This window comes from Saccopteryx leptura, chromosome 2 (genome assembly GCF_036850995.1).
Source record: "Saccopteryx leptura isolate mSacLep1 chromosome 2, mSacLep1_pri_phased_curated, whole genome shotgun sequence".
In the NCBI taxonomy this organism is placed as follows: domain Eukaryota; kingdom Metazoa; phylum Chordata; class Mammalia; order Chiroptera; family Emballonuridae; genus Saccopteryx; species Saccopteryx leptura.
The window spans coordinates 7,408,126-7,416,829 of NC_089504.1; the positions used below are offsets into that span (position 1 = coordinate 7,408,126).

The 8,704-nt window shown below is 46.8% G+C and overlaps 1 long non-coding RNA gene and 1 other non-coding gene across 3 annotated transcripts; both read left to right on the forward strand.

Moving 5' to 3' along the window:
• Nucleotides 1-3,767: 3,767 nt before the first annotated feature.
• LOC136394195 (uncharacterized) lies at nucleotides 3,768-7,559 on the forward strand. 2 transcript variants are annotated; one of them, XR_010749169.1, is made up of 3 exons: nucleotides 3,768-3,830; nucleotides 4,639-4,775; nucleotides 7,294-7,559. It is a non-coding gene; the product is annotated as an uncharacterized lncRNA (long non-coding RNA). The 2 variants fall into 2 exon arrangements; XR_010749168.1 differs by lacking the exon at nucleotides 7,294-7,559 and adding an exon at nucleotides 5,117-5,376.
• Nucleotides 5,902-6,065, forward strand: LOC136396223 (U1 spliceosomal RNA). Its single transcript, XR_010749617.1, has one exon. It is a non-coding gene; the product is annotated as a U1 spliceosomal RNA (small nuclear RNA).
• Nucleotides 7,560-8,704: the final 1,145 nt, after the last annotated feature.

Here is an 8,704-nt window from a genome sequence, read left to right on the forward strand (position 1 = left end):
GCCCCAGGCACTGGAGTGGCTCTGGTCTGGCACAGCGACGCCCCCAGAGGGGCAGAGCATCACCCCCTGGTGGGCAGAGCTTCGCCCCTGGTGGGCGTGCCGGGTGGATCCCGGTCGGGCGCATGCGGGAGTCTGTCTGACTGTCTCTCCCCGTTTCCAGCTTCAGAAAGATACAAATATATATATATATATATATATATATATATATATATATATATATATAATATCCTCAATTCACATATAAACTTTTTTTTTAATGCAAGTGGCAGAGTCAAGATTCTAAATCAGGCTAGTGTCAGTGGATAGAGCCTCGGACTAGGATGCGAAAGGACCCAGGTTCGAGATCCTGGGGTTGCCAGCTTGAGCACGGGCTCATCTGGCTTGAGCAAAAAGCTCACCAGCATGGACCCAAGGTCACTGGCTTGAGCAGGGGGTTAATCAGTCTGCTGAAGGCCTGCAGTCATGGCACATATGAGAAAGCAATCAATGAACAACTATGGTGTTGCAACGAAAAACTGATGATTGATGCTTCTCATCTCTCTCCGTTCCTGTCTGTCTGTCCCTATCTATCCTTCTATCTGACTCTCTCTGTCCCTGTAAAAAAAAATTAAAAATAAAAATTAAAAATAAATAAATAAATCAGGCTAGTGGACAGCAAAGCCCCTGACCTAAGGCATTTTTTCCTTTTTTTATTTTATTTTTTTTACATGACCTACCTAAAGTAGAGGTGTATTTGACATCAGGATCCAGTGCTCAAGTACAGTACACACAAAACAATGCTTTACCCTTACTAAGTATAATGTGACACTTAAGCTTCTATTTTCTTTTCTTTCTTCTTTTGATTTTAGAGAGAGAGGAAAGGAGAGACAGACAGAAACATCAATGTGTTTCTGTGTGCACCCCAACCAGGGATCAAACCCACAATCTTTGCATATCAAGACAACACTAACCAAGATTTCTGGTCAGGGCTATTTTCTTTCTTTCTTCCTTTCTTTCTTTTTTTCTTTCTTTCTTCTTTTCTAAAGATATTTATTCATTTTTTTAGAAAGGGGGGAGAAAGAGAGAGAAGGACAGGAGCAGGAAGCATCAACTCCTATATGCCTTGATCAGGGAAGCCCAGGGTTTCAAACCTGCGACCCCAGCGCTTCAGGCTGATGCCTCATCCACTGTGCCACCACAAGTCAGGCTATTTTCTTTTCTCTAAATGCAGGGTTCACTCCACTAAAATGATTTTGTGACCCACAAAAGGATGAAACATTCTGAAAAACGCTGTGCTGAGGGGCTGCTGCTACACAAAGCCTGCTCACAGTGAAACACAGCATCTCCTAAGTGTCCGCTCTACCTGTTTCCCATGCATCTGCAGAAGCTCCAGAGAGCCCTTCCATAATCCCAGCCCTTAGGACCATCCTGCTCCTCTTTCTAACCTTTCCCACAACACTCAAGTGAATGCCAGGAGCACACACTACCGAAGTGGAAGAGAAAGAGAAAGCAAAAGGGCAAGAGTTTCAGTAAACAAGGGAGTGGCATGGACACACCAAGAGATAATTCACCCACTGCCATTATTCACTGAGGTCTCTTCCTGGCTCCAATATTCTCTCCATGGCCTCTTACCTCACTCAGAATTCCTCCCTCTTGGCCCTGACCAGTTGGCTCATTGGTAAGAGTGTCAGCCTGGCCTGTGGATGTCTGGGATTGGATTTCGCATGGGGGCACACAGGAGAAGCGACCACGTGCTTCTCCACCACTCCTTCTTCCCCTTCTCTCTCTCTCTTTCCCTCCTGCAACTATGTCTTCATTGGTTGTAGTGCATTCCCCCCACCCTGCTGAGGATGGCTCCCTGGAGCCTATGCCTCAAGTGCTAAAAATAGCTCGGTTGGGAGCATGGCCACAGATGGAGGTTGCCGGGTGGATCCTGGTTGGAGCACATGTGGGAGTCTATCTACCTTCCTCTCACTTAGGAAAGAATTAAAAAAAAAAAGGAAAAGAATCTCTGTCTCCTCTCCTTCCCAGCTTTCTTTCAAGGAAGAGAATCCCACAGCTTAAATATTGAAGAAGAGAGATGCTGGTGGTTTCCTATGGTACAGCAGTGTCCCAAGATGACCAGGAAATCTAAGCTAGGACGGTCCTCCATACACACATGCACACCCACTTCTCTCTCTCTGAGCCTTCTTTATCTGATCTGCAAAATGAGGGGGGGTGTTACAGCCTGACCCGTTGTGGCACAATGGATAGGGCTTCAGCCTGGGATGCTGAGGTCCCAGGTTCAAAAGTCCGAGGTAGTCAACTTGAGCACAAGCTCATCCAGCTTGAACACGGAGTCACTAGCTTGAGTATGGGGTCATCGACATGATCCCAAGGTCGCTGGCTTGAGCGAGCAAGGGGTCACTGGCTCAGTTGGAGCGCCCAGGTCAAGGCACATAAGAGAAACAATCAATGAACAACTAAAGGGCTGCAACTGCCAGTTGATGCTTCTCCTCTCTCTCCTTCCCCACCCCAATCCCACTTAAAAATAAATAAATCAAAATAACATGGGGCCTGACCAGGCGGTGGCACAGTGGATAGAGCGTTGGACTGGGATGCAGAGGACCCAGGTTCGAAACCTCGAGGTCGCCAGCTTGAGCGTGGGCTCATCTGGTTTGAGCAAAAGCCCACCAGCTTGGACCCAAGGTCGCTGGCTCGAGCAAGGGGTTACTCGGTCTGCTGAAGGCCCGCAGTCAGGCACATATGAGAAAGCAATCAATGAACAACTAAGGTGTTGCAATGTGCAACGAAAAACTAATGACTGATGCTTCTCATCTCTCTGTTCCTGTCTGTCTGTCTGTCCCTGTCTATCCCTCTATCTGACTCTCTCTCTGTCTCTGTAATAAATAAATAAAATAACATGGGGTTACTATCCACAGCATGCTGCTGTTGTGAAGGCTGACAGATAGAAAAGTGCTTAGCACAGTGCCTGGAAGATCAGTGCCCAGTGAATGGCATGAATTGTTATCTGGTGCACCGTCTGGTCCCATTAATTCTCTCAGGAAGCTCAATGGAAGACCAGGAAGACTCATCCACATGTTGCTACTCACAGTCAGAAGAAACTTATTACCCATCTCAAAACCAATTGCTGTCTTAAGTGTTTATTTCTCTTTAAGCCTCACAGTAAGCTTAAGAGACAGGTACTGTTGAGCCCATTTTACAGAAGAGGTACGAAACACAGGCTATGTCACTTGCCCAACAAGTCACACAGCCATAGAGCTAGATTCCAAAGCCTGGGCTTCCAGCTTTACCACACTGGGCCATCAGCTCGGTAGGAAGTCTCTGTATCCCACTGGACTAAGGCCAGGTGAAAACAAGATTGTCAGTCACCCAGCACATCTCTAGGTGCACTGCGATGAAGACTCCTTGTTCCTTCTATCTCAGCCAAGTCTGCAAATGGGTAAGATTCACAAACCCCCAAACCCCTCTTCCACTGAGCCAGCCAGCCTGCTGTCACACTGTCCCAGGCCAGGCAATGCCATCCTGCCTGCCGTCTATCCAAACCCAGCCCACATGAAGGCCCTACCACATCCCCACTCCACTCTAGCAGCGGGTCCTGGTCACCAGAACAATCCACTTTGTGTCCATTTCCAAGCTGTGTGTCTGCAAAACACCGCCCTCACCTTCCAGTTAATGGTTAGTGGGCGGGGAGAAGCAAACATGAAACAATTACAAAGTAATGATGTAAGGGCCACATTGGGGTGGCTCCGGGCGCCGCGAGGGCAGAAGGGGAGCCAGCAGCTGCAGCTTGCGTGCGTGCAAGAAGTGACTTTTCAGCAGAGAGCTGAAAAACAAGGAGGTACGAACAGGTAAGGAGAGGGGAGTGATCAGGCAAAGGACAAGTGGGTGTCCAGGTCCCAGCTGAGAGAGTAAAGACAGCCCCAAGAGGTAAACAGAGGTAAAAGGTGTTAGAGGGAACATCGACCTGGAGAGATGGGCAGGGACCAGGTGGCCGGGGCCCCAAAAATCTCACTCCATACCTGAGGGCAATGGGAAGGCTAGAAAGAGGAAGGAGTTTAAGCCAGGGAGTCACGTGACTGGCTTTGCCCGGGCTGGATGGGAGGAGGAGGAGGAAACTGGAAGCTAGCCGAGGAGGAGGTGACCAGAATTGTGACCAGGCAGCAGCAGCAGGAAATGGGTGGGGGGGATATGAGAGATTGAGGAGGCAGGACCACCGAGATTTAAAGATCTGAGGCGGTGTGGAAGAGAAAAAGAGAGGAAAGGGGTCACATGTGGCTCCCCAGCCTCGGGCTGGCTGGTAGTGCCACATACGAAGATAGGGAAGCCACAAGAAGTGTTTAGGGGCTGGGACACAGACTCGGGGTAGGTGTCGGTGTGGGGGCAGGGACGAGTTCGCACGTGCGCAGGTCTTTCCATTTCCCCGCTTCATTCTTCCTTCGCAGAAACCTCACCCACTCACACTGTGCTTAACACCCTCCGGGGGAGTTTGGGGTCACACCTCAAAACTCCCAAAACAGACTAGAGAAAAAAACAATCCTTCGGCGCCAATCCTTGCAAATCCCTTAAATCTCCAATAAAATGTAATGTAGGGACGGACATACATACCTCCTTTTGGCAAGTCCTGAGAGACTGACTTCTTCTCCGGCTTGGGGGCAGGAGGCAGTCTCGGTTTCTTCGTCTGAGATGGGAGCGAAGGCTGGCGTTTGGGAGCCATGCTGTGAGGAAAGTCCGAGAATCCGACCGAAGGGAAGTTGCAAGGCTGGAAGAAGCTCTAGGAACTGAGACCGCCCCAGGTGCGGGAGGTTTAAATCAGCCTTGGCTGCCCTGCCTGGAGAGGATATTTACATGACAGTGGGACACACACCTCATTCCCCCCCTCCCCCAGCCTCATCCCTTTCACTCACCCTCCAATCAAGATCAACTTCTTTTAGTTGCTCCCTGCACTTCTCTGGGGGCCTTCTAGGCATTGAGTGGGCGGGGGAGGTACCGTATTTCCTATGGGAAGCAGTCCCGGCTCTCTAGGACCCTCCCGGTCTTGACTAGAAACACCAGCAGCCCAACCCCCAGTCCTTTCCCAAATCCCTTGGGTAGGCAGTGCTGACAACTTCTCTTCTTCTTTTCCTTTGGCTTCCAGAAAACTTAAATCTGAGCTTGCCTTATCTCAGCCTGGAACATTCTCTAGTCCCTCTCCACCCCCACCGCCTCCAGTCCCGCTCATTCCTAACCTCCAGGTCTCAGCTTGGAAGGATAAGTGAATAAAGGACTCCTGATCAAGAATCACAAAGGAAGCCTGGTAGCTCAGTTGGTTAGAGCACCTTCCCAATCTATCAAGGTTGCGGGATCAATCCTCGATCAGGACACACACAAGAATCAACCAGTGAATGAATAAATAAGTGGAACAACAAATCGATGTTTCTTTCTCTCTCTCTCTCTCTCTCTCTCTCTTTCCTCCTCTCTTTCTTCGCCTTCTTCTCTCCTCTAAAAATTAAAAAACAAACAAACACACACACATAATGAAGGAAAGATGGGAAAACAGGTACCCTGGAGAGCAGCCATTCATTATTCTTCATTCCTTTCAGAAAGGGATAAAACGTTAGGAGTTCCAAGAACTTGTTGCAGGTATCTTGCTTGTCTGGGAGTCACAAACCCCAATACCTTTTGGGCCCTGTCAGGTAATAATTATGAGAAAGGCAAACGAGTGGGATTTGCAAGAACTAGTGGAAGGTGAATTGGTACAACCACTCTGGAAAACTGTCCCAGCCCTAATCAAGTTGAATTCCATGCTGAGTCACTGTCGTCTGTCCTCAGCAGTTCCACGATGGGCTATCTCCCCAACAGGCATGCATACCTCTGTGTACCAATACCATATGGAAAATGATACCATAATGAATAAAGATTGATATAAGAATGAAGTGTTTCATACTTACCTGGCAGGGGAGATACCATGATCACAAAGGTGGTTTTCCCAGGGTGAGGCTTATCCATTGCACTCCGGATGTGCTGACCCCTGCGATTTCCCCAAATGTGGGAAACTCGATTGCATAATTTGTGGTAGTGGGGGACTGCGTTTGCACTCTCCCCATTAAAAAAAAAAAAAGAATGAAGTGTTTCACATATAACTGGAAACCTACTTTTGTCCCATCCTATATGTGCGATTAGTCTTAGTGTGAGTGTAGCTGGGAGACTCATAAAAGCCAAATTGGAAACAACACAAATGTCTTTCAATGGTCAGATGAATATATTGTGAGATTTTGATATAATATGATAGAACAATGAAACAAATGAATTACACCTCTCTGCCATGCTGTGAATGCAGCCTGCAATTTAATGTTGAGTGGAAAACGTAACACAAAATAGGACAGGTGGTATGATTTTATTCATGTAAAGTACAAAACCAGGCAAACCTAGCCTATGCTGTTATATTCTGAGTGTGGTTACCCTTGCCTTGGGGCAGGATGTCCCTGGAAGGGGGCACCAGGGGCCCCTGGAGCCCTGGCCATGTGGTTTCTGGATCTGATGCCTCCTGTACCTGTGTGACTCATGAACCCCATGTGGCCAGATGTTTGATTTTTTTTTCTAAAGAGAAACCAGAGATACACATTTTTAATAAGAAATCTATGGATTTTTTTTTTTTTGAAATTAACAATAATTCGCCTGACCAGGCGGTGGCGCAGTGGATAGAGCGCTGGACTGGGATGCGGAGGACCCAGCTTGAGCGCAGGCTCATCTGGCTTGAGCAAAAAGCTTACCAGCTTGGACCCAAGGTCGCTGGCTCGAGCAAGGGGTCACTAGGTCTGCTGAAGGCCCGCGGTCAAGGCACATATGAGAAAGCAATCAATGAACAATTAAGATGTTGCAACAAAAAACTGATGATTGATGCTTCTCATCTCTTGCTGTTCCTGTCTGTCCCTATCTATCCCTCTCTCTGACTGTCTCTCTGTCCATATATATATATACACACACAACAATAATTAATAATTAAACACTTTAAAAACATATTTTGTGGATTAAATGAAATATGTGTCCAGGCTACTTCTAGTCTATGGGCCATGAGTTTGCAACATCTGAGATAGTACAGTGATTTTCCTTTTTTTTTTTCTGTTTGTTTTTCCCATCAGTTAGCCTCCTAACAAAATAAATATCAGGCATGAGTCAATGATGTTGATACCGGTAAAAAGCTGGGTTCTCCCTGGTGGAAGAACTCCGCCATCGCGTCTGGCTCCCCTCCGTCCCGCCCTTCTTTGTCAGTTTCAGAGGGACTTGGGGCTCCTGCTAAGACATTTTGAAAGTCACGGTGTCTTGGTTTTACAGATGGACAAGCTGAGACCTGAGAGAAGTGATTTGCCTCAGGTCATGAGGAAAAGAACTGAGTGACGGCTGGAACCAGGACTGTGGGATCTCTCATAGAGGAGCGATCAGCCCGAAGTCTCAGAGTTGACATCTGTAACATGGATGATAAAAACACCTGCCTCTTTGCTTTAGGCTTTTCAATTTGAGGGGAAAAGGGTTATTTTTTCCCAGTTTTCCACCCCAGAAATTGGCCAGAAACAGAAATGAAAACTCTCTTAGTGAAAGTGGGAGTCAGTTAAACTCCAGACCACAGAAGGTCTAGGTGACAGGCGGTCAGTGAGAAGGAACAGGATATGTACCAGAAGACGGAGCAGATGTCCTGGCTATAGATTTCTGGGCGTATCAGCCAGCTTCTAACCAACTGAGCTAACCTGACAGGGCAATGAATACTATGTTTATTTGTGGTTTTATTCTTTAAATTTTTAAAAATATTTTATTGATTGATTTGATCGAGAGAAGAAGGGAGGGAGAGAGAGAGAGAGAGAGAGAGAGAGAGAGAGAGAGAGAAAGAGAGGAACATCCATATGTTCCTGTATGTGCCCTGAATAGGGGATCAAACTGGCAACTTCAGTGGTTCGGGACGATGCTCCAACCAACCAAGCTATCTGACCAGGGCTGAATTTTGTAATTATTGATTTCAGAGAGCAAAAAGAATTTGCAGGGGGAGAGAAACAGTGATTTGTTGTTCCACTTATTTATGCATTCACTGGTTGATTCTTGTATGTGCCCTGACTAGGACTCAAACCCACAACTTTGGTATATGGGGACGATGCTCGAACCAACTGAGCTACACAACCAGGGCCCTAAAATTTTTTTCTTTAATGCAAAAACACATAACTATGACCCAGAAATTTCATTGTTCCGCTATGAAATGATACCCATACAGCCTGACCTGTGGTGGCGCAGTGGATAAAGCGTCGACCTGGAAATGCTGAGGTCGCCAGTTCGAAACCCTGGGCTTGCCTGGTCAAGGCACATATGGGAGTTGATGCTTCCAGCTCCTCCCCCCCTTCTCTCTCTCTGTCTCTCTCTCCTTTCTCTCTCTCCTCGCTAGCTAAAATGAATAAATAAATTAAAAATTAAAAAAAATTATACCCATACAAGGTAATTCATCGCAACATTGTAGAAGCAAAAGAATGGAAACAACCTAATTTCTTTAGGCTTCTGAAATACTCTGCAATCCACAAAACAAGTAGAGAACCAGAGCTATGATGAAGTAAAAAAAAAAAAAAAAAGTCCTAAATCAAGTAGTTAACATTACTATTTGTATAAAAGGAGGATAGAAACAAAATACATTTTCCCTCTTTTCCCAGTGAACCTAGGGCGCAAGCAATTAACAGAAGGACCCCTAGGAAGGTGCCTACCCCGCCAT